This window comes from Bactrocera oleae, chromosome 2, assembly GCF_042242935.1.
Source record: "Bactrocera oleae isolate idBacOlea1 chromosome 2, idBacOlea1, whole genome shotgun sequence".
Taxonomy (NCBI): domain Eukaryota; kingdom Metazoa; phylum Arthropoda; class Insecta; order Diptera; family Tephritidae; genus Bactrocera; species Bactrocera oleae.
Window position 1 is genome coordinate 80,626,135 of NC_091536.1, and position 9,501 is coordinate 80,635,635.

The window sequence follows — 9,501 nt, forward strand, 5'->3', positions numbered from 1 at the left end:
AAGTATGAGCTCTTAATTGTAACGGGAAGGTCCTCCGCTTTCTATTTTTTTCTCATTATCAAATAGAAAAATTCATAACTCGCTTTCAACGACTTGAAAGCATACTTCGTTTTCTGAGTTTTATATATGGAGTGCCATTCTTAGAGGTGGGTAACAACCAATTTTTCAGAGTACGAAACGAAAAAAAAAAATTTCATGTTTTTTGACCCACCCTAATGCATACTCACGTAAACACATGCATTTGTATGCACCTTTCTTCTACGCTACCTTTCAATGTCGCTTTCCGTAATATTTTCTTTCATTTCCTGCGCTTTCCGAGCAAACATAAAATTTACAAAGCAAATAAAAATATGGCGAATATGTATGTTAAGCATAATTCACGTTGATGGAATTGTTCCAGAAAATTATATGCATCACATAACTGTACGCGTCATGCATAAAAATGGTTGAAAGTGTGGTGGCGGAACGAGTTGAATACGAGCGAGTACAAATAACGAAACTTTTATGAATATTCGGACTTAAAAGTACATGTGTGTATAAGTGTGGCACGTTGCTGCACTGCTGCCGTGTTGTAGTCTTGTACTCGTACTTACACGCACACATAGGCAATTGAAAAAAAATTCACACACACATGCTTACCCATAGGTGGCTGAGAATATGCATTTCAGCGCGCTTATCTTTTGGTCTTATTTTCAGCTACTTTTTAGCAGCAGTAAATCTACCAACGGCAACAATTTTCATTGGACCGGCATGCGAAGTTCGAGTGCCACACAGAAGCTACTACTCACAGTTATATTTTGTGACTGCAAACGATTTTCTCGCCGACCCAGAAGCCATCGGTATTTTAAGAATACAAAAGCATGGCTTTGCTGACTGTTTGTCCGTCCTTGTATAGCAAGGGGACTGTATAGGGTCGTTAAGGAGCTACGACCTCTTATTTAGGACCACTGGCAAAATTAAAATGAAGTATGAACATGATGAGAACCGAGTGATCTAAGCAGAAACCTTAAATAGGTTCATAGTTCATAAGTTCATATGTGCAAAGATTCAAAGATTATGTTATTATGATCAATGGGAGTTTTAGTCACTCGTAATGCAAGGTTTTGTATAGCCGATTTTGTGATTAACAATGGTGTTTCTGTCTGGTTAATTGATAACTTCTGAGAACGAGCATGAGCATAACATGATGACGACGGTGATGACAATTTACTCTTGTGATATCTATTGTACTAAGCGGTGATATCGTAAGGAATGAAAATTTATATTGGACTACCTTTAGAAGAGAAGTGAGAGGCTTAATCACGCTGCTATATTCAAAAGAACTGCTCGCCACAATCTAAATTAAGGAAGATACCCCGTCGAAAACGGAGTTTTCTTCTATGAAGGCACGCCCCGCTGCCTCAAATATGTTGTTAATATCACCGGTAAATCGTTTATTGTGTTGGTTTTAGTTTTACAAAGGAGTGAAGAAAAATATTATTTAGTGCTTAGTCAATTTTATTATAATATCTATTATAATTATCTGTAACATATACAATTTTCTCTCAGGTTACCAACAGAGCATAGAATTTTAACTAACATTATTAAAACCAACACCCTTTATATTAATTCTCATCAATGCGCTTACATACCGCTATATTTACATGTAAATGTCACCAAAGTCTATAGGATACCCACCCGATGATGAAGTTCAGCTTCAACGCCATTTTCGGTGTTCGACATCTCCTATAACCTCTTGCTGATACCGTCACTCTCACAAGTAAATATAAACACAAGCGCACGTATTTATATAAGCAACTTCATCTGCACTTTTCAATTTAACCGAAACAGCTGTTTACTGGCATCGTCGATCCAGTCAGGACTACTACTTCGGTTGCTGTTGTACTTGTTGTAGTTTTTCTCCATTTAATACGATAGGGGCGTGCAAGCGGGCTGTCTCGCTTAGCATATAATTTATTTTAAAAATAAAATATGCGAGTTCACTTCACTTGGAACCTACAAACACATACACTTACACACAGGCATCTTCAAGCGCTTGGTAGGCGCTGGAGCCTGCGAAGACAGGAGAGAAAACTTGGCACCAAAAGCAACAGCACACATTCGACTAATAGCAGCAGTAACAAGTGGTACGTGTAAGTTTTGTTGCATCTTCACACGCGAATAAATGAATTTTAGGTTATTATAAAAGAGGCAGCAGCCGGATGTTCCAAGTTTGTTTCGGTAGCTAATTTATGTGGCAAAAGGAAGTAATAAAGAAATTAATTTGACTGTTAGAATTATTAGGGTGCAACATAGTGTTGCACAAAAATGTAAGCCAGGACCAAGTGAAACGGAAGCCCCAGCGCTCAGTGCATTTAAGCGCAATAAAAGCGACGGTATATTGCAACAAGCAAACTTTCAACTGACAGTGATGTATTTCATGAGAGCGAGAGAGCAGAAAGCGAAAAATTTATATGATGAATTTGAGTAGGTTATTGATCAACAACTTCATAACTCGAATTATGTAAGTTCGCTTTTAAGTTCACGTGAGAGTAAAACTACTGAAATGGAGTAATATTAAAAAATGTTTGTTTCCCATACTTTATCTGATGGTACACTGAATACTATGTGAATATGTAACACTTATAGGATTCAAAACAAGTTCCATGACCGTTCGAGGATCTTTTGAGGTTAGGTTATAGTTTTTGTGGCCCAATTACTACAGTGAATCAGAAAGTTGCTGTCAGTTAATGCATTTTAATTGAGAAGATATCCATCTGAAGTATAATTGATAAAAAGTCCGACAAACCTTTTTGGTGGACTCTGGAATTTATGCCGAAAGAACAAATAAAGCATAGATCAAAATGTCTACAAACGAACGTTACTTCCCCACAATAAGACTAGAAGCGCACAATCTTGACACAGCCTCTGTCCATACAACCATTTAGCCTGTTGCCACGAATTGCTTTTTTCGCTTTTTTGTGCCAAAATACAGAGCATAGACGATTGCGCAGGCCATGTGAACAATTGTTTCCATGATTTGAAGTTTTATCAGAGTTTTCAACCCTTGAAAAAGAAGAGGCCGAGATTTTCAATAAATTTTTTCCCGGAACTTTTATGGTATGAAGCAAATATATGATCCAAGTCTAAAACACTTAATAAGAGTTCTTGACATTTTCAGAACTCTTTCTTTTGATAGCTCAACGCTACCTACCGAAATTGGTCGGCCAACTGAGATTCGAACACATTTTCAAGCGCTTGACAGTCCAAATGCAAACTCACTTGCTGTATTGAGTATGTAATCGTATATACATATGCTAGTATATCACACATGCAAACAAAACTGTAAATGGATGCGTACGTTGTTTCTGGGTATATTTCCGCTTCATTCGTGCTTTATTCGGAAGGATATTCCCGCGCTTGCATTGTGTTGGCAGCACTCAGCCATTCATTGCTGTCTCTGCTGGTTCTCGCATTCATTTGTCCGCTGGCTCGTTGGCTGGTTCGTTTATTTCTTCATGAAAACCATGAATTTTCCACAATTGATGGTCTAATTATGCCGCCAACGCCGAAATGTATGACTATTGTATACATTTTGAACGGTCATATGAGATGGAAATAGCGGAGTGCCCAGCAGCAATTTCTTGCATTAAAAAAATAAGCAAGAAAAGTCTGAGTTACGCTCATACTGAGCTGATATATATTGCTTGTAATACATTTGAATAAAAAACCCGTCGTAGCCCGCCCGCCCAGTAGCCGCCATTTTCGTACCTTGTTTGCCACAAAGTTTGTAACACTCAGCAAGAAACGTCAGAGACTCTATAAAATAACCATATATAAATGATCAGCATGACGAGCTCAGTCGATTTTGACACGTCCTGTCTGCCTGTATATACAAAAACTAATACTTCAGTTTTTGAGATATCGATTTGAAATTTCGCACATGCCCTTTTTTAATTAAAAGCTGTTCATTTGTCAGAACCGACGTCGGACCACTATAGCATATAGCTGGCATACAAACGGGCCGATCAAAATCAAGATAAAGACCTTCATAATAGCTCTTTTCATACTCTTGAAACATGTTGCTACAGAGTATAATAGTTTTGTTCACCTAACGGTTGTTTGTAGCACCTAAAACTACTCGAGTTAGATATAAGATTATGTATATATAAATGATCAGAATGAAGAGACGAGTTGAAATCCTGAAGACTGTCTGTCTGTCCGTCCGTCCATCCGTCTGTGCAAGCTGTAAATTGAGGTATCTACCAAGTTTCATAACTTGGTACGCATATTTTTTGGTACCGTAAGACTGTTGGTATTGCAGATGGGCGTAATCGGACCACTGCCACGCCCACCAAGCGCCATTAATCAAAAACAAATAAATTGCCATAACTAAGCTCCACAACAAAATACAAGACTCTTATTTGGTATACACTATCACATTAGGGAGGGGCATCTGCAGTTTACATTTTTTTTAAGTGGGCGTGGTCCCGCCCCCTAATAAGTTTGATATGCATATCTCCTAAACCGCTAAAGCTATAATAACAAAATTCACTGAAAACAAATACTTTTAGCACCTCTATCGACAGTGTGAAATTGGTTGAAATCGGTGACAAGCTCACTCCCCATATAACGGTACTTTTAAAAACTACTAAAACCGCGATAAATCAAGCACTAAATACGCCAGAAATATTAAATTTTATCTCTAGGATGGTATAAGATGATTTTATAGGAGCCACGCTCAAAATTTGTTAGCAGGCGTGGCACCGCCCACTTTTAGGTGAAAACCCATATCTTGGGTTCTGCTTAACCGATTCCAACCAAATTTGGTACGTGACATTCTTTTCAGATTTCTATGTTATAGTGCGTAAATGGGCAAAATCGGACTACATGCACGCCTACTTCCCATATAACACAATTTTAAAATCCATCTGATTCTTCCACTTTCCAGTAAATGCAAGTCAAGCGCCAATAAATGTATCGGGGTAAAACTTTGCATGAATAGTGCCTTTGAGTTGGGCGACCTTATTACCAAAAATTGTCTACATTGGAATAAAACTATTCCACCCCCCATGTATTGAATATGTGGTACCCGGTTCCTAGAGCGAACATTTTATCGGAAATATCGGTCAATCTGTGAGATATGTTATAGAAATTCAAAGAGAGTCCTTTTCTGACAATAATATGCCTGTATATCAAAAATGAGTTGTATCGGGTCAATAATTCCTTTAACCCCCATATACCTAATAGAATGATTTTCGCACTACTGGCTGACTTTATATCGCATATTTCAGCAAATATGTAAGATACCTTAGAAAGATTTACTGGAAGTATATTATTGGATATACTATAGTTTAATGCCGAAAATTAAGTTTAAGTAATCTCGTTTCTTTATTAAGTAAGTTCGACTTGAAGATTATTTATGTCAAACAGCATGGCTAGAAGGAAGTAGGGAAACATTTTCCGTTGAATGCAAACCGTTGGCCCCTTATATATTTTTAGATTTAGTTATACATATGGTACATACTTATACAAGTATAGTTGATGTATGAATTGCTCCTGTGAAAGGTTATTATAGCTTCTGTGCAGTAAACGTTTTTTCTTGTTTATCAAAATATCGATATAAAATGTTTTCTTGAACACTCAAATATATACTTAAGAAGAGCTAACTGAGAAAAACTCGATTACTCCAAGAATAATTGATCAAATTTAGAACTTATTTAAGAGCACTAAGCTAAATTTTAAATTTCACTAAAAGATGGTCCGAGCCAATATAATAAGTTACTATTAATTTCTCGATTTTAATCAAAACTATCGATAAATTATCGATTGCACTATTAATTTCATTTAATAATCGATTAACATTTATCTAATTAATTTGTTCAATTTGTATACAATCACCAGCTATCGCACCTATGTGAAATAGTAATATACTTAAATAGTTAACCCAAAATATTGAGGTTAAATCTTCCACACCACATGCCCTACTTTAATCTGTTGTCAGATAAATTCCACCTTCGCAACATACTTGTGTCGAAAATTTCAGCACCTTAATTAAATCAGCAACAAAACCTTACCGTTACCTCGCAGTCGTCCTAAATTCTTCCCTTAAGACAAGCTATTTTTCCCAAAAAACAAACCAGCGCCGTCTTCACACTTTATCTTTTGGAATACACTTGTACTTTATTCCGTACTGTCAGATAACAATTTCAGCAATTTTCATTTTAATCGCGAAATTTTCCGCATCGCGCCGAAAACTTCAAAATGGCGCGTCATCAAGCGAGTAAATGTAAAAACGCCGCAAATGGTTGTTGGACCCACACAACAAAAACATCGCATACACGATACACACCAGCAGCAAATGCTGCAACATTAAAACACTAGTGAATTTTCAATTAAACATATTTTAATCGATGTTATGTTGCACACATACATTCGCGCCACTTGCCACACGCTCGACTGGAGTGACAAGCGATTTGACATGGCGCGTCGCTGCGACGCATAATCCCTAACCCCTAATGGGTGCTAGTTGTTGCCTACTTATTGTTGTAGTTGTTGTCGTTCACCAATGGGTGTTTGCGGCGGTGTATACGGATCGTGGCAAATTTATTGGTGTCAAATTACGCACCTCATTGAGTGCGTGTGGCAGACAAATGGCAACAGCCGACACCCAACAACAAACAACAACAACAACCGAATCACACAATTGCCACAGTTAACTATTTTCGTATAAAATTCGCCATTTAATTGTTATCCTTTCGCTGCAAAGTGTGCAGCATGTATACATGTCTGCATGCCTGTATGTGTGGGTGTGTATTTTCAATCGCACTTAAACTCTAACGCATGTGCATTTAAACATTGACCATGGCTACCAAATTTTCCACAGCAAACGTCCATTAAATAGTGTATTAATTGAAATTTTAGGCGACTCTCATGTGGCGTGTGGCATGTGGCAAATGGCAAACAGCAAATAGTTGTTTGCCACTGCGGCATCGACAACAAATGACAATGTTGACAGCAACAGCACAAAATGTACTCAAAACATATACATACATACATACATGTACATCTGAGTTGCGTGTGTGTCTTATACCCGTCGTTCGCTTATTAGCTGGGCAAGTTTAATTTGGCTATAAAATTCAATAGCTGCGCAAATAAATTCTAAGCTGTCAACTGTTTTGCAACTTAAATAAATAATGTGACAAAATATTCGACGGTCCAACTCTAATCACCATTGTTGTTTATTTATCCACGCACGCATACATATGTATTTAAGTGCTCATATGTATATGTGCTGCTTTGGATCCGGCGAATGGATGCTGAATTTGGCTTTGGTGTTATTCCATTTTGTGATTTATTGAGTCAAAATTATCAATGATATAACCAAGCGACTCGCATGTAGATTGAATTGAAAACTGAAATTCATTCCCAAAAGCAGAAAAAAAATGTTTTCCTTTGGTCATGCAATTGTTTTTATTTAGTGTTAAAGTAGTCATTTTTAATTTTGTATGTTTAATTTAATTAAGTTAACATCTTGTTATAAATCATTGAGTGGTTTAAATTAATTAGCAAAATCGCAAAAAAACACTTTAAATAAATACTTTGGGTGTACATTGTTCGACTTAAAAAGCATTCTTTATTACTTACCTCTGCCGTCAAAAAACATATTTTTCAATACCTTGTAAAGTAACCGTTTATTGTTGTTGTTATTGTTTGGTAGCAAGTTGACAATACTTGGCAGGATATAAATCCAGGTCCGTTTTGTTTACGCAGACATCAAATACCTTCACCTTTGATCGTCGATTTCCATTACATGGTTGATCAGGGTAATTTTCGATGTGCTAGCCACTTTAAGTATATAAAATACCAGCAAAAAATTTAAAAAAAAGTTTAAATTTAATCTAAATTTTTGTTTGGTATACCTAGTATACTTGTATATTTGACTCGGTCAAGTTCATTATTGGTCCTAAATTTTGCAGAAGTGTTTTATAGAGTCTACTTTAACACGTGCACAATTATGTGAGTCGTCTATCCGCATCTTTAATAAATATTTATAGTAGAATGCGTAAAAATATTGTTTTTTTTTGTCAGTTCGGATCAAATTGTTCAGATGGTATATACAAGTAAGTAATTAATAAACTTATAATTTACAATTAAAAGTGGTACTCATCAAGTAACGATATTCACGAATATTTCACTTTAATCATTTCGAGATTGGCGCAACATAGCATAACAAGAATAATGTTGTATTTGTAATTATAGTGAAAATACGAGAATCTGTCAGTAAACTTTGGGATATTCATCAAGTCTTTAGCGAACATTGCTCGAGGTTCAGAATTTGAGCGATATTTAAACCGGAAAGGGGAATTTAAGTAAAACAGTAAATAAACAAACAAATATTTTTTTTCTTTTTATGCAACATGCCACCTAACTACAGACTAGAGACAAATTACATGCTTGCCACTAAAACAAAAATAATCTATAAATAACTCAGGAAGATTGCCTTATTGCTTTCAAATTTTTCAACTCACAATTCAGGTTATTTTTGAAGTTGCAACCAAGTGGCAGCAGCATATATGTATTTTTATAGAAAAAAAAATCAGGTGCAAAGCTTCACCTATAAAAGTAGGTAATGTCGATGGAACCACAACAACAAGTCACCCAAATAAATCACTATCACAATAATAACACTTTATTCTCGAAACTCCGCTGAAATACGAATTGATATTAATGTTAGATAAATTTTACTTATAAATTCACAGCAGTTACTCAAATCATAAGCAACCTTTACATTTTATTGTGTTCTGTATTGGAAAATCGTATTTTCTAAAAATGAGAAAAATTGCGTTGTTTAAACATACATACAGACATACGTATATCAGAATAGAATTTAAATCTATACAATTAAGATCAATTAAAAATTAAAACAAATGCACACATCCAAGACGCTATAACACAATTGCTTCAACGGGTATGACATACTTGTATGAATGCGAAACTATGGATGCAAAAGTTTCTAATTGTCTCGATGTACGAGTAATTGATGCAGCGATGCATTTATTACTGCTGTCAACAACTTTTATTGCGTTTTTGGTTCAAAAGTAAAATGCCTCAAAATGCTGATGTTGAATGCTATAGAATTGTATTGTATAAAGGGCATGTAGTCAACAATGAATTTTTCGGATAAACAAGAAAAAAAAACCATAAATTGTAAACTTAGCACACTTGTTTTGCAGAGAAGCAAAGACAACTCGACGACTATAATATGTGCAAACAAATAAATCAGATCTATCAAAATTCTGCCGAATACGCCAATTTTTATAACATATATTCTCGAACAATTAAATAGATCGATCGGTACTCAACAGCTAAGATTTAACGCCATTAGACAGCTTTAACGGAGCTTTAAGCCGAATATCAAAACTGCAGCCAGATTATGTTTTGTAATAGAATATGTGTGTATATAAAATTAAAATAAACCGAAAAAATTGAGTGTGATCAATTTTACAAAATTTTTAAATT